We start from the raw sequence: 27,317 nt of genomic DNA, 5'->3' as shown, positions 1-27,317 counted from the left end.
TCCTTGAGCCCGCACCCACCCATGGCACTTCCCAAATATCCTTGCTAGTGGGCAGAGGGTGCCAGCCTGAGATACCCAAGGGACAGAAAAAAAGGATCTGAATTAAGAGAAAGGAGAAGTCTTATGCTCAAGGAATCCGAGGCAACTTTCATCTTTCAAAAACCCAAAAAGCAATAAATAATCAAAGGAGATATGAGATGGGTGACAGCAATTCCATTCAATTCAATAAACATTTATTAAGGATGTAGCAACACTGTATCTTTACAAAGCCCTCTCATGCTTGCCTTCTTTGCTCTCTTAACAGGGCTCCTTTCCCTAGGATTTGGATTCTGCCTCCTCATGAAAATCCTTATCTTCTTTCCATCAGCTGATCAACAAGCATATATTGAATGCAAAGCACTGTGCCTAAAATGTAAATTCAAAGACATTATATTTTAATTATATTTAATTATATTTTACTTGTGTGTATGTGTGTATGTGAAGGGGCAGAGTATCACAAGCACAGAGATAAGTCAATACAAACTATAGAGAAGGTCATCTCAAGAGGGAGAGAACATAGACACCTGGGATGATTTTCCAAGGGCCAAGTATAGGAGGTGACACCTGAATTGTGCTGAACATGACCCATTGCTATATATTACTCCCTCTCTACATACTTTGCATTCTATCAGTCTGGCTGTCTCTTGTTGCTCCTTACTTTCAATATCCTTTCTTGTCTGTATCCATGCCTAAGCGCTGGCTGGGATACATTCCCTCCTCATTGTTGTTGTGTTTGTCCTTTTTTGAAGGAGACCATGACATCAGGGATTGATGACATGACTTGCAGTTGACCTGGATTTGAGTGAGGGAGAAATGTGCAAGGTCACCAACCTCACTTTCTTCTCCTGAGCCATCTGGGTCCAGTGACCAGATATTCATCAAGATGACTGGAGATGGCCCAGAATGCAATGGGAGACCCTGGGGACCCTGGCCCTTTTAGGCTGAGGCCTTTTCAGGTTCACACTTTGAGTGAGGTTATAAGAGCCCTCTTTAAGAAGTGAATCAATGGATGACATCCGTCCTCATAACCCCTGCTTCAAATCCCTGGTTGCTTTTAAGACTCAGTTCAGGCACCACCTTCTGCAAGAGGACTTTCCTAGTGCCCAACTCCATCCCCTTCCACCCCACCTGCTCATGCCTTCCTTTCCTTGTATGTGTTTTCTATGGGTTTTGCAGATGCCTGTCTATATACATGCAGTATCCTCTATTAGAGTGTAAACTCCTTAAATGTAGGGACTGTTTTACTGTCTTTACACCCATGGCATGAGTCACAATGCCTGGCACAGAGGAGTCATCAATCAGTTATTTTGCATTTATTAAGCTCCTATTATATTCTAGGCAATATGCTAAGCACTAGGGATTGGTGTGTGTGTTTGTCCTTCATTGCCGAAGAAGACCATGCCATCACAGAAATGATGATATGACTTGCACTTGACTTTGTTTTGAGTGAGGGAGGGCTGTGCAGGTCTCACTTCTCCTCCAGAGCCATATGGATCCAATGACCAGATATTCATAAGGATGACTGGAGATGACCCAAGATGAGGTAATTGGGGTTAAGTGACTTGCCCAAGGTCACACAGCTAGTGAGTGTCAAGTGCCTGAGGTGAGATTTGAACTCAGGCCCTCCTGACTCCTGCACCACCTCTAGACACTGCACCACCTAGCTGCCCCAAGCACTAGGGATACAAAGAAAGGCAAAAGACAGTCCCTGTTCTCAAGAGCTTACAATCCAATGGACCACAACATGGAAACAAACACTCAAAACTAAGATAGATATAGGAGAAACTGCAGGCTGAAAATTTCATAAATAATTATTGATCTTGACCCCCCCCCCCCCCAAGAAAAGACATCTCTTCCCATTCTTTTGTGCTGGGGAGGATAGAATGTCAAAATGTCAAATTGAAATAGAAGTAGAACTAAACTGTATGTCAGGATCTCTGCAGGCTGAATATTCACTTAGAAAACCATACAGTAACATTATCTATGTTTCACTCTATTTTTATTTGTTTTGTTAAACATTTCTGAATTACATTTTAATCTGGTTCAGGCTGCACTCCAGCTGCATGAGGCCCACAGGTTCATGTTTGACACCTCTGGCATGGAACATGCTTATAATGTCAGATTTTTCTAAATGCAAAATTAGTTTTGCTGAACTTTTTTCCTCTTCCTCCTCTTTTTCTTTTTAAAAAATTTCTTTGTTAGAAGAGATGACTCTGGGTAGGAGAGGGAGAAGAAGCCTAGGCAAGGTAAAATAAAAAAATATCAATAACCATCTATTTCAAAAAAATAAATGGTGTTGAATGGTCAATTGAAGGAAGATAAAGATTGTAGGAGGTAGTAGTAAGGAAACAGAACCTACGATCCAGGGAAGAGCCAAAGGGGAAAAAAAGTAAGCATGAGAGGGCCTCCTTAGGACATAATATTCTAAGAAACTTCAAACTTGACCTTGAAGTTTATATGGCAGTATCTGATTTGAATACATCCACCCACTCTTTCAAAAAGTACAACCACTTCCCAAAGATTCAAATGCTGATAAGACACTTTTCGGATTTTCTGGTCCCTTATGTCTCTTCATTCCTTCTTTAGGATTCTCATTACACATTAGAACCCCAACTGAAGAGAGTGGGGGGAGGAAGAAGAAAAAAGGAAAGAGGGACAGAGAGAGAAGGGGAGGGAGGAAAAGAGAAAGAGGAGAGAGAGAGGGGAGGGAAAGAGAGAGAGAGGAGAGGGAAAGAGAAAGGAAGAAGGGGAAGGAAAGAAGAGAGAGGAAAGAGAGAGAGAAATGGGAAGGAAGGAAGGAAAGGGGAGAGGAGAAAGAGAGAGGGGGAAGGATGGAGAGGAGGGAGAGAGAAGGAGGAGAAGGAAGAGGAGAAAAAACATAAATTAGTCCTCCTTTATTATGTAGCTTTTCTTAAAAGGTTGAAAAGACTGGTTAGCATGAAGTTTATGATTGTCTATGGAGTTCAAATATGTGCAAATGCTTTCCAAAATTAGCACAAATACCTTATATATCTGTGTAGAAACTAAGCTAATGGGAAGAAAAAATTAGGAAACTCATTTATTGTGTTTTTCTCTATACCCTTATCCTTTTATTATTTTGTTAGTTCGATTTAAAGCTTTCTGACTTGATCTCCAGTAAACACATATTCATATGTCAAAGAAATAATTTTCATTTTTAAGGACTATATTCAATCTGTAAAATCAGAGTGTTGGATTAGGGAATCTCTAAGGGCCTTTATAACTCCAAATCTATGATGCTATGATCCTAAGACATATCCTTTTACAAATAATTACCATATCCCTCCTCATAAGCAGAGCCCTGGTATTGGGTGTTTCCAAGAATTCCTGCATTGTGGCAGCCAAGAGGGGCCTAATATTGTAATGGCACCGAGGTCATCATTTCCATTTCAATTAAAGTTCTCATCTATGATTAGTCCAATTGACTTTGGGGGTCTGATCTAATTTCTTTCTAATTTTAACTGGTTAGGTAAGTGCTGGATAAGTGGTACAGACATTAAGTGCTATTGGGGAAAATAACAAAAGAATTATCTTCAGCATGGAAACCTAACTATATAACTCAGTAGCTAAGTCATAGAGAGCAACCCGAGGTACAAAGATGGATAAGTGATTTGCCCAGAGTCAGTATGAGTGTCAGAATTTGAACGTAGGTCTTCCAGACTCTACACCCAGTTTTCTGTCCATTATGCCATCATACTTCTATAGAATAAGAAACACAAGTGATAATCACAAGAGACAATGAGAATGTAACCCTTCACCTTTAAAGAAACTATCATTGCCCATGCTACACTGGTGGCCAAACAGTGCCTGAATTGTTTAGTGATGATGGCTGGCATCGGATCATCCACATTCTCTTACCCATGACACCATGGCACAAATCAAGTTGATTAGGAGAAAACAGACTACAGATCTACTCTGGGTAGTCTGTATATTCACCATCCCTTAAGGCCAGGAAGCCGAACAAGAGGGCAAATTGCAACATAGCTCTATCAATGACTGACCATTCACAAGGATGCCACCACATATTTTCAACTTTGGTATATATCACTGATCTACTGAGATTCACTGGGGCCATATGGCACTTTAAAGGAGAAATATGAATTGAGGTAAAATGATGGGAAATTGAAAAGGAGAATTTGCTTCTCAGCTGTGGCTTATTAACAAGTATTGCTCTTCATTTCATTCTCTTTTTTTCTACAATGTTGCCTAAGAAGCCCCAGAAGGAAGATAGTTCATTCTTATTGGGGGGTCACTGAAGACTTCAGTGAACTCAACTTAATATAAGCATTCTCTGTGGCATGCAAACAATGCAGGCAGTGAGAAAAGAGCATAAATGGATTGTTCTTGCAGCTTTCACATCTCCATATGGTCCCAATTTATGATCATAAGCAGAATTGTTTATTTTTTTAAAAGCTTTTTAGTTCACTTTTAAGGTATTTTGCTGAGGCACAGCCTGCTCTTAAAAGAGAGAAAATGTGTGTTTTTTCCGAAGTGCTGTTTATTTTGGCTGTTTACTCATTTGCAAAAGTTCAAATGTTATTCTGTGGATTTTACTAATTTTCCTGCAGCAGCCACAAGACCAAGAGGGGGAAAATTTTTTTGCAGGGAGATACTTTCAGGGCTGCCATGAATTTGGTAAGCTTTGCAAAAGCAATTTTGAATAGGTAATTTGTTAAAGTCCCCTCAGTCACTTAATTTAACTTTATTTGCCGTCTGCAATGAGGTGTCAATTTGGCAGTTTGTATGGTGCCCAAAGATGTTTGTACACGGCGGCCAAGGTCTCTCTTTTCGGTGCTTGAACTTTCACAATTCACCTCATTTGATATTTGCTGAAAGACAGATTATCAGGAGGTTAGAGAAGACCTCAGATTCAGTAAGAGTCAACAGTTGCTCAAAAATATTGGGATCTATCAAATTATGACTTGCCCTAAACTGAACAATGTATTTTTCACTCCTCAGCCCCATGTCCTCCCTGAGAATAAATGCTCTTGCATGGCTATTCTGGGATTCCATGGTCAAATGCTCCTTGTAAGTTATTCCTCATGTCTCAGTACTGCAACAACAATAAAATTACCTACCTACTGACTATAGGAAGCAATCCATGTTGATTAACTAGAGAAAAGCAAGCCAAGTGGCAATATTCATTTCACTGACCTCCAGGCAGATTGTTCTCTTTCTGCACTGGGAAACAGGGATCAGAAACTTAGATTAGGGAACTAGGCAACCTGGGTAACATGGGTCAGAGATGTGGATGAGCACATAGAAGGCAGGTCAGACTTGACCCAAGGTCAAGTCACCCAGAAGAACACAAGTCAGAGGATAAACAAATAAATGAGAATCAGGTGGACTTTGTTTCGGGATCTGTTGAGTGAATATTCAGGAGACCAAGTAAATGGTTAAGATCCAAAAGAACCACATAAGTTGAAAGGGAAGACAATAGTAGACTGGGTCAGATGCTTGGCAAGAGACTGATAACTCAGTCAGCTCTGGACCTCCAGCTCTAATAATATAGCTGGTTTGGAGAAACTTCTCCTCTTTACCCATCTCTCCTACCATATGTAGCAATAGCCCTAAGGCTAGTAACAATTTCAGATGATTTGAATGATGCTGTCCAACTGACTGAAGAGAAACTCGGGGTGGGGCGGGGGGGACAGAATCAAAGAATGAGGGATTTAAAAGAAGATTTTAAAAATCAGATCTATTATTTCATTGGTAGAGTGAATTTCCAATAAGGAAAAATGTCCCTGCCACTTATGCTGTGTCTTTGAGAGGTGTATGGGGCACTGAAAAGTTAAGTGTTTCACACAAGGTTCCACAGTCAGGAGATGTCAGAGGCAGCATGGGAACCCAGGTCTTCCTGATTCTGGGTCCAGTTTACTTCCAATATGTCCTACTGCCTCTTTTAAAAGAGAGCATTCAGGAGAAATTTAAGTTGCTTTGCCAACTCCTGGACCAAATAAGGAATGTTCCACTGGATGGGAAACTTCCCTTCAGGTATCTAAAGGAGAAAATACATAGAAATCTGTAGTCATCATACCTGAACCTCTTCTTAGATGACATGACTTCTCTTGGAGACAAGAGAGTGGCATGGTCCTGCTCTCTGGGAAACTTTTGTGAGAACAGGGTGAGTAGCCACAAGGAAGGGAAGTCCATAATTTGGTCCTGTTACCATTCAGCAGGGATGCAAAGAAAAGCTGCACTTCCTACCAGGCAGGGAGACCCTACAGGCATTCCCCTTTGCAGACATCTGAGGATAGAAAAAAAAATTTGCTCTAGGAAAAATCTTGGCATTGCCATTGAGTGCTGCCTGATACCACTTGCTGGGAGTTGCCTACATCTGACTACAAGAAAAGCTATTTTAGAGATCAATGTCTAAAATTTTACAATGCCCTTGGGAATGACTGGAGGTTCTTGTTGGGAGCCCATGGCCTAAGAGTCACACACCAGAGGTGTTTCGGACAGCTGGTTTGTTCATTCAAGGGGGCTTCATATTCCAAGAACTCTACTGGGAATTCTACTTTTTCTTTCTTCCACCTTTCAATAAAACTTTCCTTTTTTAACTTTGTGAACTATATGCTTGTCAAGGGAGTTGGTGTTAGCACACTGGGCAGCATCAGTAATTTTCCAGATTGGGGGGTGTGTGTGTGTGTGTGTGTGTGTGTGTGTGTGTGTGTGTGTGTGTGTGTGTGTGTGTGTGTGTGCGCGCGCGAGTGTGTGTGCGTGTGTGAGACAGAGAGAAAGAGAGAGAGAGAGAGAGAAAGAGAGAGAAAGAGAGAGAGAGAGAGAGAGAGAGAGAGAGAGAGAGAGAGAGATTACCCAAAGTGACCCTGAGTTCTTTTGTGCTGTGAGAGCCCTCTGATACAAGAGTTACAATGTGATTCCTATCTATCCAGGAATGAGTCCCAACGTAGCTCTGCTGAACCTGATGTGGGGGAGTACTTAATTGGCAGTACCTAACTAAAGTAAAGAGTTGTGTGCATTCATCTTTCATTGTTGAAGAGGACCACGCCATCAGAGAAACGATGACATGACTTGCACTTGACTTTGTTTTGAGTGAGGGAGGGCTGTGCAGGTCACCAGCCTCACTTCTCCAAAGCCATCTGGATCCAGTGACCAGATATTCATCAGGATGACTGGAGATGACCCAGAACGAGGCAGCTGGGGTTAAGTGACTTGCCCAAGGTCACACAGCTAAGTGAGTGTCAAGTGTCTGAGGTAAGATTTGAACTCAGGTCCTCCTGACTCCTGCACTGGTGCTCTAGACACTGCACCATCTAGTTCCCTCAAAGTAAAGTATTATGATCTGCAAGAATGAGTAAGGTCTGATAAGCAGATCATAACTACTGTGGGGCATTAGAAGAACAAAGATACCAGGAATGGTAACTCAGATTAGAAGAACTATGGAGAGACTTGTCCATTCTGTTTGATGGTTGAGGACCCTGATCCTACCTCCTGAGGCTTTAGAGTCAGAAGACTTGGATTCAAATCCTACTCCTGATATTTGCTACCTGTATGACTTAGGGCAAGTCACAACCTCCCTTGGCCTTAGGTTCCTTGAGTATAAGGAGGGAACTGGTCTAGAATGCCTCTGATGATCTCTCCTAGATCTATGACCTTGGGATTCCTGTGGATGCCCTGGGATGGGGAACATTCTCTCCAAAGGAAAAAAAAAGAGGCACAAAGTTGGCACTTTTCTCATTTAACAAGAGAATATGTCAGGAAGTAACAGAAAGGTAAATGAACCCAGGTAATCAACAAATTGAGAATCACATGTGGTCCAAACTACACATAAACAAAGAATCTCCTCTCTAACATTCCCACAACTAATCACCCAAAGTCTGCTTTTAAAATCTCTAGAAAAGAAGAACCCATTTTTTTATCCACTTCTGAATAACCCTGATTGTATAAGAAAGTTATTCCTTATGTTGAGCCAAAATTTGCCTCTCTTACACTGGTTAATTATTGCTACCAGTTCTGCCTATGAAAGCCAAAGGGAACATTCTAATCCCCTTTCCATTTGATTTCCCTTCAAATACTTCAAGACTGACTGCTCTCCTCCAGGCTAAACATGCTAAATTCCTTCCACTAATGCTTGCTCGGCATCATCTCTATACTGTAGAGCTGCAATGACCCTCCATCATACCATCTGCTCCCCTGGATCTACTGAATGATAAATGAGAGCTGGCAATGCTTCAGGTAACTGTTTAGATAGACTGCCTGAGACTAATCACAACTCAGAATGGCTAAATAAACTTATTGAGTTTTCTATGCAACATTCACTTTGGGCAGGCTAACAGGTAGTACAGCTTTTTAAGACTGGTAAGTGTTTCACATTTTGTAACTTTTTTTTACAGGATCCTACATGATCCAATCATTATATATTGTTAAGTACAGAAGAAAGTGATATTTTAAAGCTTCAGATAAATAGATATCTATATGTAGATGTATATCTAGATGTACATATATTTTGGGTGTATGTGTTGGGAGGGAAGGGAAGGAGGAAGGGATTAAGAGGGGAGAGGAAAAGGAGGAGAAGGAGAGAGGGAGAGAGACAGACAAGGATGACAGGATTTTTTAAAAAGGGGATTAGTGTTAGCACAGCAAAAAAAAATAGTGCAACTGAGCTAGAGGGGAGAAAAGTCAGCAACTGCAATTCAATATCCTTGAAGGATACACTAAGCCCTTATCAAAACTAGAGTTGCTTGAAACCAGTACACAGGAGCAAGAAGCAGCAAAATTTGCATTGTTGGTGTTTGAAAGATGACTATCACCGTACAGTATTTCCCATGCCAAACATTGCAGTGCTTTTAGGAAGAAGAAAGGAGTAGGTGGGGGCATTAGGAGGAGTATGGGATTGGATATCCCTGAGTGTTTTGTGTTTTGTGTCTTTGGGAATATTTCTTCCGTATGTTCCCCTGGAGGGGTCTTCTTATGTGCTGAACTATGAAGACAAGCTATCTCAGGGTTTGTGCACAGGGAACACCAAAAGGGCTTGCTACAATGGATCTGTGTCACCAAATCAGGAAAGACTGTCTCAGTGCCTTCTGAACTCCCTCCTCTTTAGGGAGTTTTGAGATCCTGACAATGAGGACAATGAGGAAACAATGATGATTAGCATGCAATTAGTACTTACTTTTATGGAGAATTTAAACAATATATTTAATGGGTCATACAAGACATCAAGAGGGAAACATGAAAATTTTAATTAAAACCATGCTCTAAATATCCTGTTGCTCTTCTACATATTTGTTTATTTCTCCCTAGGATTGATTTGTTAAGAGCTTTGGAATTACCAGGGGGAAAGCTTTTGGGGATGTTTGAAACCCATGATTCAAAACAGGGAGAGACACTTGGGTGATGGAACTGGCTATGACATCAGAGGTAACTCAGTCACTCTTCATGCCATTTGCTTAAAGTCATTGGCTCTGCCCTTTATGGAGATGCTGAGAAACTTTCCGAGGTTTTTAATTCCCCCTTATCCTTTAAGCTTTTTACAAGACTCGTTCTGAGTGAGGGTAAAACTGATACTAAAAATAAATTTATTTTCTCATGGTAGTAAGGATCCCCAACCTCTTTCCTGCCAAATGGAAGGGAGATTTTGATGACAGACAAGCCAAAATGGTTCTACTAAGAGACTGACAAGTTCATAGTTCTCAGGTTATTTCTCTTCCACAAGAGTTCAATAAAATTAAATATACCTATAAAGACAAAAGGAAAAAAAGGAATGAATCTAATTCTTTAACACAAAATGTTCAGTCTAGCATTTTAGAGGCTTCCAGAGACTCCCAACTACCTTTCTAGTTTTATTTTATATTGCTTTCTTTCATGAATTCTCCATTACAGTCAAACTGGCCTTCTACCTGGTCCTGGTATATAACATTCCATCTCCTGCCTCCTTCTCTTTGCACAGATGGCCCCTGTTAAGGGGTCTCTGAACTTGTCTTTTTGAGTTGCCATATTTTCCAGAAATACTGAACCCAGAACATGCAGGAGGCTCTGAATGTGTCAAGCCTGAAGCTTCCCCTGAGCTTACGTAATTTGTTGTTGCACCCCAAACTGGACTCCTTGTGTCCTTGAGAGTCAAGACAGGCGCCAGCCAGTCTGTGCCAGGCTGGGATAATGCTTGTGCAGCTGGGGTCCTCTACAGATAAACAGATCCTCCTATCTTCATAGTCTAGCAGTTCCCAAGGGAAAAGACTGAGGTTTTTTGCCCACCTTGCTCCTCCTCATGGGGAGTGGTTTTGTCTTTTTCCACCTTTGCTGTTCTCCCTTTCATGTCATTCTCTTTCCTGGTGTCCCCTCCTCCCTTTGTCCTGTTTTTGTAAAAATGTAAACTTCTGTAAAGACTGGGAACCCTATGGGTTACACATGCATGTTCATTTTCTTTTCACGTTGTCTTGTGACAGCGATTGCCTGTTGACACCTTCCATGTTTGGAATGTACTCTCTCCTCGCCTGTGCCTCTTGGAATTCCTAACTTCCTTCAAAATATCACAGAAATAATATCTCCCATTTAAGGCCTTTCCTCAACCATCCAGTTGTTAACTAGATGTGATGGCACAATGTACAAAATGCTGAACTGAACTTTGAAACAGGAAGACCTGAGTTCCAATCCTGCCCTAGATACTCGATACCTATGTAGCTCTGATTCAGCTTTCCCCTCTCTTCCACTTCCTCAGTTTTCTCATTTGTAAAATTGCACCTAGTGATTGCACCCACCACACAAAGCTGTTATAAAGATCAAATGAGGAAATACATATTTAAAGAGCTATGCAAACCTGAAAGTAAAAAAAAAAACAAACCAACCCCAAGCTCTGTTAGAGCTCCTTCCTTCCTGAAATTAGTTTGCACAAGCTTTTAAATACTTAGTATCTGTGTGTGTATGTCATATTCTTCCAAAAAAAAATGAATTTTTTTTAATTAAATTATTTTGTTACATTTTAAAGTTCAGGACTGTCTCCTGCCCTCCCTCCCTACCACACACTAAAGAAAGTCACCCTTTTATCTATCTATCTATCTACATATATGCAGGACTACATTTGTATCCTCAGTACCTATTAGGCACTTAATAGACATCTGCTGAATTGAACTGGAGTGGCATTGAATAAGGTCACATTTATAAATACTGTTACATAAGAAAGCTGATAATGATCCACCAAAATAAAAATTACTGTATACAGATTTGTTGTTGTTGTAGATAGCTAGATATAATAAATAAAATACATAAGCATACACACACACGTGTGTGTGTGATATATCTATCCAAAACATTTCAGTAGAACTAGGGCATGTATTTGGAGAGAGAGTGATTGTTTGAATTGAAGGCAAGTAATTCATTGGTGGCCCAATATACCGGTACTTTCTTTCAATTCAGGGGTTTGAGATTGAGAGACCATTCATACAATAACTTTCTTTATATTTGCAGTTTTCAGATGGTTTGACATACACTGTCTCAATGAATCATCATGATAACCCCGGGAGGTAAGCAAGGTAGGTATCGTAATCCCTATTTTACAGCTAAGGGTACTGAGGCTCAGGGAAGTTAAATAACTTGCCAAAGGGTTAAGCAGACAGTAAATGGCAGATCCAGACTAGAAGGTAGGGCAGTTGCCTCTGAATCCAGTGCTCTTATCATTACACTAGGATGCTGCATGACAATATTCAATCTGAGGTCCTTCCCAGCTCTAGTTCTAGGGTCCTATGACCTGGACCTTTCAATTGGGACACTTTTAATTATCATCTCATTTATTCCCACTGTAACCTAGTAGATAATGGAAACATTCACCTCCCACTGAGGACCCATAATAGGAAAAGACCAATCTAAAGTATAAGCAGAGGCCCTAAGCAGAGGCCAAGCTGTCTTTCACAGGGCTGGCTAGCTGGGAAAAACTCTAAAACCAGCTATTCCTCCCTTGAGTACCCTTGTAAGAACCCTGCTCCCTCTGGCATCAGATCTTCAAGGGTGCTGTATCAATCCCACTGAGTCACATCATCAGCCAGAGGGTATCCTATGTTTTCAGTGTCTTTCTTTCCATCCAAACTTAGCAACAACATAACTCTCAGAAACCTGCTCTCTGTTGTGACATTATGCAGTTGCATATTTTTAACTAAAAAGGCACATTTCTTCTGATGTGTTGACTAACAGATGTGATAGCTCCTCCTACTTAACTCAAAGCTTTAACCAGGCTAAAATTCACTTCTTTAAAAAGCCTACAAGGAATAATAAAAATTTCCGACACAGAATAAGGGAGAAGCTTTCAGTGAGATGAGTGGTTCAACATCCCTCAATGGCACCATGTAGACAGCAGCCTAGGGTGCCTATACCTGAAGCCAATCTGGCCTTTTGCATGCTTAGACCCTACCATAGAGCTGCTTTAGCAAAGTCCAACTTGGGAGGCAGGAGGGAAAACCAAACCATTTCCTGACTTCTGTTAAACATTTCATCCTTGTCACTACCATCACACCAAGAATACTAATAAAGCAGTGGCCTAGGCATAGGGTAATGCCAGGTATTTTAGGAAGCTAGTTAAAAGGACACAACTTTGTCCTTTTAAAGGACAAAAAGGACATAATGTCATCACAAGGAAATGCCCTGATGAGTCATTAAGAGACAAATGTTTCAGAGGCAAGAAACCAGCAGGGAAAACTCTGCTCTCCCAGGGCTTTGCTCTCTTTTCTCCATATTTTAATTTGATATAAAAGAAAAATTTCTGACATTCAGAACCATCCAAAAGTAGTCCTGCTTCAAAATGCAGGAGAATCTTTTTTAATTAAATTATTTTGTTACATTTTAAAGTTCAGGACTGTCTCCTGCCCTCCCTCCCTACCACACACTAAAGAAAGTCACCCTTTTATCTATTTACCTATCTACATATATGCATATGTATGTATGTACATATACACGTACAAATAAATTCATATATATGTACACACACACGCATATATAGATATGTAAAATCTAACTATGCAGAATCATTTATGAGCTCTTTCTCTGGAGGTGGTTAGTATCTTTCTTCATAGAGGTCTTTTGTAGTTGATTTGAGTATCTGTAATACTCAGAATAACTTTCGTCATTCACAGTTATTCTTCGAACAATTATTGCTGTTTCTGTGTACAACATTCTCTTGCTTCTGTTCACTGAAATCTTTCTATGTTTTTCTAAAAATCAACCTCTCATCATTTCTTACAGTACAGTAGTATTCCATCACAATCATAAACCACAACTTGTTTAGCCATTCCCCAACTGCTGGGCATCCCCTCAATTTCCAGTTCTTTGCCACTACAAAGAGAGCTGCTATAAATATTTGGAAACATAGGTTCTTTTCCTTTTTCCCTGATCACCTTGGGAAACAAAGTAAATAATGGTATTGCTGAGACAAAAGGTATACACAGTTCCATATCTCTTTTGGCATAAAGGAAATTCCTTTTCATAGAGGTCTTCAAATTGAGGCTATATTACTACCTGTCAGAGAAATTGTGGACAGAATTGAGATGGCCTGTATGTCCCTTTCAATTCTGGGATTCAACATATGAATTAGCTATGGGAATGAGAAAGCCAATTGTTATGTGACTCTCAGTTTCCTTATATATAAAATAAGGATAGATTTAAACTACATACCTCAAGGTAATGAGATCCCTTTGTGTGCCTTAAGCACCATACAAATATAAGTTGCTAATTTTCCTGTCAACTAGCCTAACTGGGCTAGATGAACTTCTAACATTCTTTCGAGCTTTTAGAATTAAAAAAAAACAAAACAAAACACAATGGCATGATGGAAAAAGAATCTGGATGGAAATTAGGAGATCTAATGATAATGACAACACTTTTTCATAGAATCAGTCAACCAGAGCTAGGTGTGAATAAGGACTGGACACCTCCTTAAATCAAAGACATTTCAACTAGATGCTACGAGAAGATGGTTCTATTTGAATGAGGGACTTGGCAACACCTTGTGGGACCTACATACTACCAGAGAGTTACTTTAGAACCTGAATACTTGAATATATGACAAGGAAGAAGAGGAAGAGATAAAAAGGAATCACTTGGACTTGGAGGGAGAAGAACATTTCATCTGTGGCCTAGGTCTCCTCCCACCCCAGCTGAAGGAGTACCCCCCTTCAAGCTGCAAAAGACCCAAAGATTTTAGATTTTCCACCTTACCACTTACCATCAACATCCTAGAAGTGCCCCAGGATTGGCTGGTGACAACGTCTGTGTTGAAAGTCAAGGGCAAGACTGAACATGATGAGGAAATAGATTCAAAGGTCTACAAAGATTCCAGCAGAAAAACTATACTTCACCTAAAGGAATCACCTTCAGAATTACAGAATTTTCAGGAACTATGAGTTACTCCTTTGCCATGTGTTCTAGAGTCTGAATCTGCTTTTTATCCTGGACTCTGTATGTAGTGATGGAAAAGTGTATCGCAGACTTTGGGGGAAGGCTGTTTTCTACCAACTGTTCTTACTATCTACTACCTTTGTAAAAGAAAACCCTTTTTCTAAAAGGGTTAATTAATAACAACTGATCATCATGGTAAGAAACATAACAGTAATGCTCATAAGCCATAGCATTAGAAAACAGCCCCAACACCTTAGGGCTACCCCTAGACTCTGAAAAGCAACCTACAGGCACCTTCTGGACCTTTAAGTCAGGGTTGAGAGGGAGCCCCAAGTTTATATGTGCTATGTTATTAAGTCATTTTTCAGTCTTTTTTCAGTCTGACTCTCTGTGACTCCGTTTGAGATTTTCTTGGCAAAGATACTGGAGTGATTTGCCATTTCCTTCTCCAGCTCATTTTATAGATGAGGAAACTAAGGCAAACAGGGTGGTGACTTGCTCAGGGTCACACAGCAAAAAGGTTTCTAAGAACGGATTTGAACTCACAAAGATACCTTCCTGGTTCAGAACCCAGTGCTCTTTCCAGTATTCCATTTAGCTGCCTTATGTGCTTCATGGTGCAAAAGAACAGAAAATATATTGGATGTGGAGTAAGACAAGCTGCTACTAAATAACTATTACCTTGGGTAAGTGCTGAGCCTCAGTTTCCCAATTGTTGAAACCAGGTGGGGTTGGTCCCATCAGCTCTCACATTCTGCATTCTAGTCCTCAACCTGCCACCAACTATTCATGTGACATTAGTCAAATCACTTAACTTTCCTAAGCCTCAATTTGTCCATCAGTAAAATAAGGTAGATGGAGTACTCTAGGATAATTTTTATCCCTAACATTCACTTATCATTTTATTCTAATTCATTGGCTTTTGTATAGTAATGTGTACTTTTTAGAGCAGGGTGGCACAGTAGGTAAGAGTGTTGGTCTGGAGTCAGGAACATTGTTCTTCCTAAGATCAAATCTGACCTAAGACACTTTTCTAGCTGTGTGACTCTGGGCAAGTCACTTAACTCTGTTTGCCTCAGTTTCTTTATTGGTCAAATGTGTTGGAGAAGGAAATGGCAAACCACTCCAGTATGTTTGCAAGAAAACCCTAAATGACGTCATGAAGAATTGGACAACAGCTGAAAAACGAATGGATAGTAGCATGCTTTTCAGAGCACTGTCATATACATTCTCGTTGCATCTTCACTACAATTCAATAGGAGTTGGTAGGACTGTATTATTTCCATCTTACCGATGAGAAAACAGATGCAGAGAAAGCTAAACCACTTGCCTAAGGCCCACCTCCAGCCCATGGCAAAACCAGGATTATAATTCCAATTCTTTGACTTTGGTTCCAATGCTGTTTCTCCTACACACATACAGATATGGCACCTATGTGATAAACACTTGCCACCTATACATTAAAGAAGACCAAGTCATTGATTTTGCTACCCACTGATATATGTTGCTGTCCTTCTGATTCAAAGGTGACACACTGCCAATGAGTGGAGCCCAAGTATGCAAACGTGATAGAAACAACCAAAACATAATCCTTCCTTCTCACACAAGAGCTTTCATATGGTTCAAAGCTAAAAAAAGTTTTGTATAGAACATGTCAGCAACCGTGGTTCCTTAGGCAAGAGTTCTTCTCCAAACCCATATTCAGAGAAAGCATTCCTCTTTCCATCACTCTTTAACTATACCTTAGGCCAATCACTTTTCATTTATTTTCCAGCCACTCCTGGCAGTGCTGGACCCTTGAAGATCATCTATTTGACTTATCTTCCTGAGAGGAGCAGTATTTCCCAGTAATATAACTCTAATCAGTAAGTAACACTAAGTAACGACCCACAATTAGCAAAAGTCTATACTACCCAAAGGCAGCTGGGTGGTGCAGTAGATAAAGTGCCAGGCCTGGAGTCAGGAAGACTCATCTTCCTGAGTTCAAATCTGGCATCAGGTACTTACTAGTTGTGTGATCCTGGGCAAGTCACTTAACCCTGTTTGCCTCAGTTCCCTCATCTTCAAAATGAACTGGAGAAGGAAATGGTAAACCACTCCAGTATCTTTGGCAAGGGAACCCCAAATGAAGCTATGAAAATTGGACACAACTAAAATGCTGCACAATAATAACATGCTAGCCACTGGGAATGGCTGGCATTTACAGTCTGAGCCCCTGCCCAAGTTGAGAAGACATACATCTGCCTTAGGAATATCATGGGCATATACAAATGCTATATGTCTTCTCATCATCCATGATAAGCTTTATTCTACCCTTTCTCCTCCAGTAGACTCCCATACTCCCTACATCCATACAACCTATCAAGTTGTCAGGGGCCAACAGTGCCATTTGATGACCCAATCAAAGTAGTCTCTTCCACATTACTGCCTGTTTTACCCCTGACAAGTGGTCATCTGGCTCTTACCCTGTTTTATGGTGTAATATATTAAGCACTTATTGTATGCTAGCAATTGAAAGAGATACAAAGTTTAGAAAATCCTTCCTGGAAGCATGTTGACACAACCATCATGCCAGAAAGATGGCAGGATGACTCCTGGGGCTTAGCAGGTACTAAAAACTGACTGTGGATGATGCCAAGGGAAATTTCAGCTTGGAATGAGAGGGAATCTTCTAAAGAACTGTAGAGGATTAAACACAAAGATGATTATGATACAGAAATATTACTTGAAAATGGCATTAGAGAATGGAAGAACAAAGCACTGTGTGAAGCCTCAGAGGAAAAGCTATGCAAATATTACTAATAATAACAGCAAGTATTTGTATGACATTTTCCTGTTTTCCTTTGTGTTTGCCAGTCATTTTTACTGGCAACTTCTCAAGGAGATCAGGTTGCATGGCACTATTCCCATTCACCAAATAGGGTCACTGAGTCCCAGAGAGTTTGCCTGGCTTGTCCCAGGCTACAGGCCAGGTTTGAGGGAAGTCAGGAGGACTGGTCTAGATAAGCTGCATTTGGGACATTGCCATAGATCCTATTGTAATCATGGACCTTGAGATGGATAACTTGACCACTCTCTTAAATGCAGGGAGTCTCTGCTTGTCCCTAGACCAGACCCCTCGGCACCAAAGCTTGTCCCATAAAAAAAACGAAGGCACTTAAAAGACTCCTGTGTGCTATATGTAAATCTAGTTAAATGGAAGCTAACTGCCAAACATTCTGCTGAACGCATACACACAGAAATCCTTCTAATATGATTATAAAGTATCATTTACTGTCAGGACAACTGCTTGGCCTTATTCTTCCCTTATTTTAAGACAATAGCACCTTTAGCACTGCCACATTTTTGCACACTTCAGTGACCAGCTACTATTCAGAGTTTGAATGGCCCTCAGCAAACGGTCCTTCTCATGATTCACTGTGGATTGAAATTAAAAAGAGGCAGGGGAGAAGATAGAGAAACTCCACAGTTAGGTTCCAGGGGCAGATATCTTATGCTCATTTTCAGCAAAAGATTTGCCCCAATTCTCCTGTCTATTGCTGATATTTGGGAAGTTAATGTTGGTTGCTCGCCTTAAGAGACAATATGACTTGTTGATAAACAATCAAAAATCTTCAAAAATCACCAGAAAACTGGTAGATTGCCTTTCACAGGCTTCAACAGGTCTAGCATCTGGTAGCTATATCAGTCACAATCTCTGTGAAAAGGCCCAGGAGAAGGATGATGTTAACAGAGTACCAAAGGAGAACCACTACTGGAATGATAAAACTTAATTATGATTAGAACCAGAAAGTCCTAATACTCTAAGGTCATTTTAACCTTACAGTAAGCATCATTCCTTTACCTAGGCTGAGCCAAATCTGTTCATATGATTGGCTTTGTTCTTTTTCAGGTTCATCTAGCAAATAACTTCCCTACTTACCTGACTTCCCCAACTGCTAATGTCTCCCCCCTCAATGATTAATTCCATATGTTCTGTATCCTGTAGGTACCCATTTGTGTACATGTTTATCTCCCCCATAAAAATGTGAACTTTTTTATGTTAGGGACTGCTTTTTAATTTTTTCTTTGTATTCCTCAGAACAGTAGTATGTACTTAGTAAATGCCTGCTGGCTGACTGATGGAATGACATTCTCAATTTCCTTGAGCACCTGCCACTCAGTAAGGCACCCTATCAAGCAACAAGATCAGAAGACAAAAATTAGGAACTCAGGGATTCAGAAGAGCCTCCCTCTGGCTTCTGGCTCTCAGACCAGTGTGGTCAACACAGAGTCATGGAAGCTGCACGTGAGAGGTGGGTAAGAGGTGGATACCAGAGGTGGATAAGCAGCCCTGAAAAGGGTTTGACAATCCCTCACCTCAGAGGTGTCTGTCCTCCCTGAACATCCTGTACACCCTGTGACAAGAGTATGATGTAGGTACATAAGAACTGTTGCTACTTTATACAGGAGCAAAAAGATACAGAGATATTAAATAATTGGACTAGTATGACCCACCTAGTTAATGGCTAAATGAGCACTTGAACTGAGGTCTCTTGACTTGCAGGCTCTCTACACTACTATACAATTAATTTTAGTGCCTTGGTTAACACACTGGCATCTCCCCTGTGCACTCCCTCCTTCTCACACTAGAGTCCCAAGGAACACTACAACTTAGGGGCAAGGATTAATTTTATAACTCTGGGGCTAAGCTTGTGATCTTTCAAATCTCTTCAGCCTACTCCAATAACTTTCTTCCTAAGCTGTGGAACTCAAGGCATTTGTACCAATTTGATCTAAGAAGTAAGTTTGTCTGTGCATTTCCTAATGAACAAATCTCCCCCTAAAAGATCATGTAAACAAACCTGCATGTGGTTTTCCACCAATCCTAGGGTTACTACTGTTACCTCCCAAACAGAGAAGGATTATACCAACCCAAGTAGATGGAAGGGAGCTGGGGTTCCAGAGCAGTCAGCTCTCCAATACCCACATTACCTTGCTCTTATCTTGCACACAAATGCAGACAGTTTTGGCATACGCTGCCTTCTCATTTCCACCTATTTAAATTCTTTCCTCCTCCTTTCTCTTATAGAATCAGTACAGGTATCAACTTTCTTGATCCTCCCAGTTGAAAGTGATCTTGTCAAAATACTTCAAAGAGTTACCTCCTTTGCACGTTTACTCTGCATTGTATTTATTCACCTCCAGGTTATCCCCTCCCGCTTAGGCTATAAATTCATTGAGCAAAGAGAGTATGTCATTTTTTAAATGAATACTCAACACCTAGCAGATAGTTTTACATGTAATATGAGCTTGATCGATGTCTGTCAAAATAATGAACACTGAATGAATATGCACTAAGTGAGGGATTTATGCAGATATGAAATAGTGTTCATTCCAAGCTGACTTGCTCTAACTAATAATAATAGCAGCTAACATTTATATAGCATTTTAAGGTCTGCCATGCACTTTATATATGCTATGTCATGGGATCCTCATTTCAAGCCAATGTAATAGAAACCATTATTATCCTCATTTAACAAGTCAGAAAACTGAGGCTGAGAGTAGTTTAGTGAGTTGCCCAGGGTCACATAGCTAGTAAGTATCTGAGGTAGGATTTGAATTCAGGTCTTCCTTACTCTAGTCCAGAGTATCACCCAGTATATCGAACAGCTACCTATCACAATTCTAACTAGCTCCCTCTCAATGTCAAATTGAATAGGTTCGGGGATACAAACTACACTATTACCCTTCTTTAATATTTCAAGATTTGTGACTTGCACAGGTGTTAATTCTAAGCAGGATCATTTCACAAAACAGTGAAGAACAATGAATAGGAATATGTAGAAAGTTTGAAACTGGAAGAAGAAAAAGAAACAGACAAAAAAATGGAACAGATCTGTCAACATTTCTATGGCCAATCATTTTCATCATTGCTGATCATGAAAACACAGAATTCAGCCCTTGCCATGCTCTATAAGAAAATAAAATTGACACTACAGAGATGAAAACAATACAAGTTTCACCAAAACAAAGTATGCACAAAAGAGGCTTATGTTGTTGGTAACACAATTTTGCAAGAACCTAGGGATCATTTTTGAAAATATCAGAAAGCACTGAAAATACCAAATGACCTAGGGAAGAGAGGAGGTATCACAAATGGTATTATTTTTATAGAGCAATTAAGACATCAGTAACTACTGACCCAAATGCTTGTTTTCTCATCTTTATAAAATCTTTGTGAGAATGATCTACATACTATGAAAAGTACGCTTGATGAAAATACGAGATGGGAACGGGCACATTTTTTCGAAACACTCAATCTAGACTGACTATAGGAAACATAAGGAACCAAAATTTGTCTAAGGAACATAAGATCTCATTGATTGCCATTTGTTGATTATGAAAAAAACATGTGAAACTCTAGATCAAAATGCAACATCAAAGGCACTCTTCTAATAAGGTCCCATGAATTAAGATCGTAAAAGAGTCCTTGGTAGATGCAAAGAGATAAATTTGTCCAGGGATCCTTTGAATTGCAACACCTATCAGAGGATGAAACAAGGATTTGTATGACCACCATAGGTATCTACCATGGTCATCTTCATTGTTTTAAATGAAGATACTTCTGTTTTAGTGAAGACAGAGGTCTTCCTACTGCTGATGCTGATTTTTGCTGATATTTAGGAAAAAAAAACATTTATCTTTGTACTTTCTCAACTCTATCCCCCCTTCCTCTCCCACATCCCAACCCTCCCCCCCCTCCCCCCACACACACATTATATACTGATTTTATGGAAAAATCCATTCTGAGTTCCAAACCACTTAGAAATGGATTTTGGGAACACAACCCATTGGTAAGCTGGAGTCCTCCTATATCCGTCTGCATTCATTGTTGGAGATTATCTGGGAAAACATGGGCTTCCTGCCTCAGCCCTATTACCCAACTAGCCCTGAGCTGGGAGTGAAATCAGACTTGGGCACAGAGGATTTGAGCCTGAGTGAATTTGTGTCTGCATTCCAAAATGAACTAGGGAGTATCTATTGTTTTATATTATTCACATTAAACTTTCTCCTTGATTTGGATAATTGGGGTATATCCCCTTAGAAAGGAGTTCGTTGGCAACCAAGCAACTAAAATCATTTTTACTACTCTATTAGAATATTATGAATAATAATTTATTTACACAAAATGTTCCCATTTTGCCAGTTGTTTCTGCAGGACAGGGGTTTCCACACTTAATTATATCACAGATTTTCAGCTTGAAATATATGGACAGAACCAAGAAATGCTGGACAAGGGTCATGGTAAATGTATACAATACAAAACTCCAAAGATAAAGTGTTGGAAATTTTAAAGCACAAAAAAGAAAGATAGAAAGAAAAAACTTAAACCCTTTTCACATTTTAAAAATGGCACACGTAAAAGTTTTAAGTACATGCAATACTTTATAGCAAATTTTTTGGGGGGAGGGGGGCCTGGAAATATTGCTGACATTGGAAATTTTCTCCCTGAACTCCTTTCTGAATCATTTGGAATACCAGGATTCTGGGAAATATGGTCTGGGAAACAATGTTCCAATACAAAAAGTTGTACATGATTATTCCAGTTTCCCCAAGGGATCACTGAGACCCAGAAAGATTGCCTCACTTAGCACAAGCCAAGGAGTAGTTAGGTTATAGGGCCTTCTATATCTACTTTCCCTAAATTATTCAAATCAAAACCCTTTTCCCAGAAGTATTTCTCATATATGCTAATGCTACTACAGAGGAATAAACATAATCCACTGATTTATTTGGGAATTACTGTTACTTGCCAATGAATTACTCCAAAAGGCAGAGCCAAGTAAGTGTCTTCAAGAGTCTAGATATGAGAGAATTACCAAAGTAGACCAGCTCTGCTCACTTCACAATTTTGCCAGGATCAATCTTGTTCACATTGGTGTGTAACCAATAAGTATGGGCACTTAGTGATATGGCAAAAAGTGAAGGTTATCACTTCCATGTTAAAATCAATCATTCTTCTTAAAACACACAGGTCCCTGACTTTCTCATTCAAACAGTCATTTTATCTGGAAATTCAGAAGTACAATGGTGGTTAGACTTCAAGTATAAAATGAGCAACTCACATGAGCCTTTCCATGGTCTGACCAGAATCATGAGACTTTAGATGTCATCTTATCCAGTTTATCCAAAATTTTAATAATAACGCAAACAGAAAAAAAGGACATTTTCTAGGCTTTAGAAGCAGGATTTCATTATCTTATACAGTATAAAGCTGAAAAGTTACACAGACGAAAAATGTAAAAGTCACCACTGTTACGTACTTAAAATAATGCTAGGGAAACAGCTCCAGCTCATACATGCAAGCTGATACGCAACATAGAGGAAGAAAGGATGAAGGCATTTCGTTCTTGTATTCCTAGTGTAGCTCTAATGAAGCAGTTTGCTTCGGTCCAGAGTGGCCCTGGCACATCCTCTGAGCTCAGTGGCAGAGGAAAGGATGGAGAGCTAACTGGAGGGGCACATAGAGAATGGTGGGTCCAGGATGACCTAAAGGACCAAACAAATATCAGTTTCCATTTCAACTGTAAAACCTGTGATCCAGTCCTATTAGATCTTAGGGTTCACCACACCACAGATGACCTGGAAATAGGGTGATTTTTCTGGTCCTCTGAAAACAAAAATCAGCTGAGGCTTCCCAGGGACCCACAGGGCCTCCAAATGTACAGTGCCTGACCGGTTCACTTTGTGTGGCTTTCCTCTTACCTACAAATAAGATGCAGCTGCTGTCCTCTTGTGGTGAAATCGAGAATTGCAGCTCCCTCTTTGTGAGCTCCAAATGACTGTGTCATTTTCTCAATGATTTCTCATAATGCAAGGGAAACCAACTGGATTCACTATAAATTTGTGTTATCTAGCTTCAGCTGGACCCTCACTGGCAGCTAGTGGTACAGAGAATAGGGAGTTAAACATGGAATTCGGAAGACCTCAGTTCAAATCTTGTCTCAGACACTTACCTGTATGATCCTGGGCAAGTCACTTAACCTGTGTCTCAGTTTCCTCACCTTTAAAATTGGGATCATAATAGCACCTACCTACTGGTGTGTATTTGAATATGTATGTGTGCATACACATATATACACACCTACATACACATATATGCACACATATGTGTGTATATATATGGTATATATAATTGTGGCATAGTTATTATCATTATTAGGAGGTAACTAGACAGAAGAGTGTTGCTGTGTTGTTGTTAAGTCATTTTTCAGTCAGATCTGACTCTGCGTGATCCCCATTTGGGGTTTTGTTGGCAAAGATAATAGAGTGGTTTGCCATTTCCTTCTCCAGATCACTTATAGATGAGGAAACCAAGGCAAACAGGATCAAATGACTTACCCAGGGTCACACAGCCATATTTGAACTCAGGAAAATGAGTCTTCCTGATTAGCTCAGAGACTTTGGGTAAGTCACTTAATTTGTCTGCCTCTGCTTTGTCTTTAGTAAAATGCAAACAATTGCCTCCCAGGGTTTTTGTGAGGATAAAATGAATGAAATATTTACCATGCTTTGTACATCTTAAAGTGTTATATAAATGCTGACTACTGTTATGATTTAATTCCTTCCTAACTGAATTCCCAACTCACAATTCCAGAGAAGCTATTCCAAACCTTTTCTTCTCTCAAGCCTCCCATACTTTGCCTGGAAAATTGAGGCCACTTTATTCCTCACAATGATCTCCTTCTCCTTCATGGTTATCCTTCATGCCTGGAATATAATACCTACTTATCTCTACATTACAAAATTCCTCTCTTCCTTCAAGACATCGCTGAAGACCTTTTACATGGTCTTTCCACATTCTAGCACCACCACCCCTCCCTCTCTACTTTATATTAAACTACTTTGTTTTCATTCTCTTTATTATTCTCAGTATGTATGTATATATGTGTCTATATGTGTGTGTGTATTTGTTGTCTCTCTCATTAGAGCATAAACTTTTTGAGAAGAGGGATTATTTCATTCATCGTGTTTGTATTCCCAGAGCTTAACGTAGTAGGTTGATTGTCTTTCATTCTTAAAGACAACCATGACATCATGACTTGCAAGTGAATTGTTAACTGGGGCAGGGCTGTACAAAATAACCAGCCTCTCTCTCCCCTCCAGAGACATCTGGGTGCAAGTGGCAAGACATAGATCAGGAAGACTAGGGATGGCCCCAATGCAATAGGAGACCTTGGCCTTTTTTAAGCTAAGGTCTTTCCCAGGTCTCTGACTCAAGCAACATCCATTCAGTGATTAAAGCTAGGTGAGAAATGAGGCAAAGAAAGGCCACTTTTACCTACCCAAAGCAAAAAAAATCAATTTGGGAGGGGAAGACTGTCAGGGTTTCTGGCCAAAACAGAGACCATTGCAATTTATACTCACTCAGAGCCATCAGAGCCCAAAGACCAAATGAGACTTGAGCTGGAACCTATGGTGGGACAGTTAATGAGAGCCAGAGTGATTTGGGTTTAAGGTATGGTCCTTAAAAAAGAAATCTAGCAGATATGACTACACATCTGTCATTTGAAGGCCAGGACCAAGTCTGGAGAGGTTCATAGGCTCAGAGAGCCCAGAAGTCATCTAATCCAAATCCTTAGTGTAACAGAAATGTTTTTTGATCTTGGCCATAGAGGTACATAAGAACTGTATGTTGCACATTTTCAGACTTTTTCAAGGTATTGATCTGTTACGTTGATTTTTTTTTTGGTTATTTTCTTTATTATATTCAAAAACCCCAGCATATTTCCTTCCTTTGTTCCTCTGGAAGGGAGAGGGGAAAGGATACTAGGGGAAACCATGGTGATGTGGTAGAAAAAGACCTCAATAAAAACTTTTTTTTAAGAAATAGCAAATTTAATGGACCATAAAGAAAGCATTTTTCATAACCTGGCCCTTTCCTGTCTTTCTAGTCTCCTTCTCTCCATCTGTCCTACAGTTCAAGGACAATGCCCATCTTGCTGAGGTTTTTTGGGTTTTTTTTAACAAAACACTCCACCTCCCAGCTCCATGCACCTTCCCTGGCTGTCCCCCATGACTCCTTCCCTTTCTCTGCCTCCCAGCATCCCCCACTTCCTTCAAGTCTCAACTTTCTGCAAGAAGCCTTTGCCCGGCTCCCTTGTTACCAGCGCCTTCCTTCTGAGATTACCTACAATTTATCATATTTATTTACTTGTAGACAGTTGTTTGTATATTGTTTCCTCCACTAGGTTATGTACTACTCAATAGCAGAGACTACTTTTTGCCTTTCTTTGTATCCCCAGCAGATAATAAGCACTTAATAAATCCTTATTGATTTTTTTTGTTTGACTTAATTTACCTCCCTTTGGTATATATGCCCTACAGTGAAACTAGGTGATGCAGTGGGTAGTGTTGGTCCTGGAGTCACGAAGACTCATCTCCCTGAGTTCAAATCTGGCCTCAGACACTAGCAGTGTGATCCTGGGCAAGTTACTTAATCCTGTTTCCTCATCTGTAAAATGAGCTGGAGAAGAAAATGGCAAACTCCTCCAATATCTTTCTCACAAAAATCCCAAATGGAGTCCCGAACAGTCAAACACAACTGAACATCAACAAGAAATGAGGAATATGAAGAATTCGGGGGGGGGGGGGGGAAACAATCCCATCCAACTGAATAACAACAATATACTTTTAAATGCATTAACTTGGGAAATAATATGGCGTGACATTGACCTCCCACCTGCTTGACATGGACATTGTGAGAATCAATGAATTAATAGCTACAAATGCCTTTGGATTTCATGGGAGAAAACCTCTAAAGAAATATAAGGTATAGTATAGAAGGAAAGAGGGTTGGCCTGAAAAAAAGAAAATGGTGGTGGGTATTGAGGGAAAACCATTTGGAGATCAAAAACTGTCTGGAAGTGATTGACAAGGTATTAGAACATATGACTGAATGTTTCCTTTTACTCATTACTCCATGTGTCTTATGTTAAAGCAGTGCTTAGTGCCTGGCACACAGTAGGTACTTAATAAATGTTAGCTGACTGTGGCTGTACCAACAAAATGTAATTTTGAAGGTTGGCTTACAGCCAACTTTGACAGAGGTTCCTTACAAGACATTCAAGGAACAGAAATTCCTTAGTCTTTGACTGATGTGGAAATAGAGCTCTCCAGAGCTTGTGAATTGTGTGAGACAATTCACAAGGAAAAGGACCAATATGGTTTCTTCCAGACACCTGTACCCTGGAGGACTCCTTGCTGAGTGAATGGGAAAGCCGCCATATCTTCTCGTAGCTCCACTAGGTAAAGGCAACTAGCATACCTTGTTACTATGGTGATGACAGTCATAAAATGGCCAAGATCAAAGGGCATTTCTATGACACTAAGCTCATAATAAGACATTTTCTAAATTCTCTGTGAAATAGACTGACAGTTTTGTTTTTTAAACTGAGCAGAAAAATGACTTCTTCCTATCTTGAACTGCATGATTTTCTTTTTTGAGAGTAGTAGATTAAAATATTTTTTTGGTCCAGAACATTGCTTTCATGAATAGAGGAAGTTCCTAGTAAGGAAACTCCTTCTACCGGTACACACTGGCATATGTTCTCCAATTTGTAGTCTTATATACTGAGAGGAGACTGAGAGGTTGTTATTTACACAGTCACAGACCAGTGTATGTGTGACAAAATCAGGATTTAAACCTAGAACTTCCTGACTCTAAGACTAGCTTCTCACGATGCCATGGTTTGCCTCTCACCAAACACTGCTCAGAAGACCATAGAATTTGGGCTGGAAGGCACCAGAGGAGCCATGCAGTCCACTCCCTTCATTCCACTTTTCCTACCCCCAGTCAACTGTGAAAAATAGAATGAACTCAACTGTAACAATGTCGAATTAAATCAATTGTGTTTTTTGAGGAAGATGGGAGCAAT

The 27,317-nt window shown here is 40.1% G+C and overlaps 1 long non-coding RNA gene and 1 pseudogene across 1 annotated transcript; both read right to left on the bottom strand.

Moving 5' to 3' along the window:
* LOC140513812 (neuroendocrine protein 7B2-like) overlaps positions 1-27,317 on the bottom strand; it is a 63,135-nt pseudogene that overhangs the window by 28,331 nt on the left and 7,487 nt on the right.
* On the bottom strand, positions 217-27,306 carry LOC140513833 (uncharacterized). The gene is made up of 4 exons (XR_011970372.1): positions 23,146-27,306; positions 6,095-6,304; positions 2,070-4,886; positions 217-831 (listed from the first exon to the last, which is right to left on the bottom strand). It is a non-coding gene; the product is annotated as an uncharacterized lncRNA (long non-coding RNA).

This window comes from Notamacropus eugenii, chromosome 7, assembly GCF_028372415.1.
Source record: "Notamacropus eugenii isolate mMacEug1 chromosome 7, mMacEug1.pri_v2, whole genome shotgun sequence".
Classification (NCBI taxonomy): Eukaryota; Metazoa; Chordata; class Mammalia; order Diprotodontia; family Macropodidae; genus Notamacropus; species Notamacropus eugenii.
The sequence above is the reverse complement of the archived record's forward strand: the minus strand, read 5'-3'. Positions and strand labels throughout refer to the sequence as shown.